This window comes from Macadamia integrifolia, chromosome 7 (assembly GCF_013358625.1).
Source record: "Macadamia integrifolia cultivar HAES 741 chromosome 7, SCU_Mint_v3, whole genome shotgun sequence".
In the NCBI taxonomy this organism is placed as follows: Eukaryota; Viridiplantae; Streptophyta; class Magnoliopsida; order Proteales; family Proteaceae; genus Macadamia; species Macadamia integrifolia.
The window spans coordinates 22,789,891-22,793,178 of record NC_056563.1 but is presented as its reverse complement, the minus strand read 5'-3'; the positions used below and the strand labels follow the sequence as shown (position 1 = coordinate 22,793,178).

At 35.1% G+C, this 3,288-nt stretch overlaps 1 protein-coding gene across 2 annotated transcripts in view; it reads left to right on the top strand.

The window, feature by feature from the left end:
* LOC122084038 overlaps positions 1–3,288 on the top strand; it is a 9,086-nt gene that overhangs the window by 3,212 nt on the left and 2,586 nt on the right. The window lies entirely within an intron of this gene.

Below are 3,288 nucleotides of genomic sequence, written 5' to 3'. Positions count from 1 at the left end.
ACTCATATTCTCTCTCTCTCTCTCTCTCTCTCTCTCTCTCTCTCTCTCTCACACACACACTCAACCTATGCAACAAAGGAGCTCCATCCCCCTTTCTCTGCTCATCTTCAACCTAGTTTGATTGGAATCGTGTCTGATGCTTTGTGCCTCCTAATTCCCTTTTACATGCTCTCTCTCTCTCTCTTCATAGATACCTACAACTGATCTCATCTCGGTTATTCTTGAAATAGCGAGCGTGTTCGAACATCATCGAAGCCCCTTGCACCCTTCTTGACGTCTTCAATCTCTGTTCTCTGTCTCTCTCCTTCCCTCTTAGACTGGGTCGAGTTTGACTTAAAGCCTCAGCCGCCAAACCCAATCCAGACTTTGAAATCCCAACCTGGGCTCAGCCCACAGGTTTCAAGTCCAACCTAAGCTCCGAAAAATTTAGGTGGATTTTTGGTGGGCTCGGATTCAATGGGTTAAACTTGCATTCTCAATATGGTAGTTCTTAAGGCAACTAGCAATGCTCTATTCTGGCTTTGCATCAGAATCTAGGTTTTGATATATGGTATCGGTGTCGATATCAATCTTAGCCGATATCGATACCAAAATCCATATGGATTGATCATATCATATCGGATTAGATCATTTCACCTTAAAATTATATTGATTTTATAAAATTTTAAATCATTTTACCCTCAATAGTTCCAATTTATATTGGTATCTATCGTTATCCTTATGTATCAATTGATATGATATTGATACCTATATTCATGATCAGAACTGCAATATATGTGCAAGTAGTTGGTGTCTTCTATAGTAGAACCAAATCAGAAGTTAATTATATTTAGCATGCACTTTGCAATCATCTCATTAGTCAATTTTCAGCTAAAATTCTAAAGAAAATAATTGTTGAAAGAGAGTAAGGTTTTAGGCAAAAGGTCTCATTAGGAGTAAATGTTAAAGGTATTTTTTTTTCATAACAAAGTTTCATTAAACTCTGTTATTGTCATTGCCACTTTAATGAGATTAATATATATATATATATATATATATTTTGATGGAATGAGACTAATATATGACGAGGCAAGGATGTAAACAATGTGCCCATTGAATTTAAATGCAAACCTAACTCCGATATGGAAATTATAGTTTGTCTTTATGTTTTTAGATGGAGAAAAGAACGCTTCCAATGCGCTTTTGCATCTTGACCATGGTTAGTAAGTTTGGAAGGGGCAATGATACGGGAGTAGATATGTGAAACGATCAGATGGCAGCATATATTTCACCAAAAAAAAAAAGATGGCAGCATATATGTATTTAGGATTTTAAGCCAAAAAATAATTTAAAAGACCTTCTTTATGATTAGTTGAAATAAATATTAGAGTAAAAAAGCATATAAGGAGTATCCATACATCCCTCTCTGGGTTTGTATTTTCATTTGGGAAGGGATTTTTATTATTTGATTTTTGATTTTTTTTAATAAAAAATAATTTTAAAATGAATGATACGGAAAAAATTCGGCATCTCTTGACTTATCTGACGTTTTATATATAAAAAAACGGATTTGACAATTAAACATTTAGATACAAAAAAAATACGCGTATTTACTAATTATGATCTTGATACATGGACAATGAAATGACCATTTTAACCCCCCTCCATTGGATGCCTAAGTGCATGCTCCCATTGGCCCCCATGTTGGCACAAATCATGTGACTTATCTCTCCTTTTTTCTACTTACTCTTACTTCCACAAGTGTCTTCCAAATAAAATTAAATGGTTTGTTATGTTATATCACGGATCCAGATCCTTGCCCATAGACTGCCCATAGAATCATGATAGCATGACACGTGGATAGATAACAATTGACGGTAAAAAACAGATCCCCTTTTTCACCCGCTTCAAGCCTCAAGTGGGTATGCTTTCCTGCCTTTGATGAAAATGGATTCCATGGAGGAAATCCAATCTTATTTATTTATTTATTTTTGGTAAAGATTGAGGAAATCCAAGTTCATGTTCGTACTTTCGATGGTAATTTGCCTAGGATGAGGAGAAAATATTTGTTTTTCCTTTAATTTAATTCCTTAAGTCAGGTACTAAGGCAATGGGTTTGATCTCTTGAGGCTTGAAGTGGGTAAAAACAGGATTTGCTTTTTACCGTTGGATGTTATCTATCCACATGTCATGCTGTCATGCTGTCATGGCTCTATGGGTTGTCTATGGGCGATGCCCTCTATGGAGAGGATCCGGATCTGGATCGGTTATGTCACTTTATTGAAGTAAGTGCTGGTTTATTAACACATTCCTCATAATTTTTCTTGCAATAAAGGCCATATTATGTAAATAAAACTAAAACAAACAATAATTATTGAGAAATATAAGGATAAAATTTATGTGTGATGAATCATATGATTTAGATAATACATCAAACTTGAAAAATAAAAATATAAAAAATCAATTTGTTGCAAGTCTATTGAATGATGAATTTGCAAATCACTAACCCACTTGTTGATGATGTCCTCTAACATCACATTAGGACCAACTAGTGGTGTGTCTACCCTTATACCTTTTGAAAAATCAAGTAACTAATGATCTTGAGCGTTCTTGAAGATTCTACGAGTTTAAGAGATTGGGGAAAATAATCTAGAATGAATCATATTCATTAGGTGACGAAAGAAAATTTATATTCACATTTATATTTGTTCAAGGATATTCATATTTGATCACATCCAATCTGTATTCGATTTAGCTACATATCTGCTAGAGCTCCCATGTGAATTGACACCTCCACCTTTTAGTTTAGGAGAAAAGAGAGGTACAAAAAGGGTTTGCTAGGCTCTCCAAGAGAAAACCACTTTCCTAAAATTTACACCAAAATGCTAAAAATGCGTTAATGGTGGAAAAAAATTTTCCTTTACAACAAAAAAAAACATAAAGAGAATGTAAATCCAAATTCATGCCTTCTTGGATTCTAACCTAGCAATGAATACAGCCATGGTTTCAAGTATTGATATCATAATCACCATATCAGCCGTATCGGGTTGATATGGGTTGAGACCAATATTTGCCAACTCATATAGGCGTAATCCAGGAGGACACCCCAAATGACGTGATGCCACACCGCACACCCTGAGGTATGGCCCATGTCTATCTGCTCCTAGAACCGGATCAATCGAACGATCAAGTATAGCCTCTGTTGGCTGATAAGAATGGTTTGCCGTTGATTCTTATTACCGAATTTTATGGTCAATTAAATATTCTTAGGTTTATTATAGTCACCGTCTCAGATCAGGAATTCGGAAT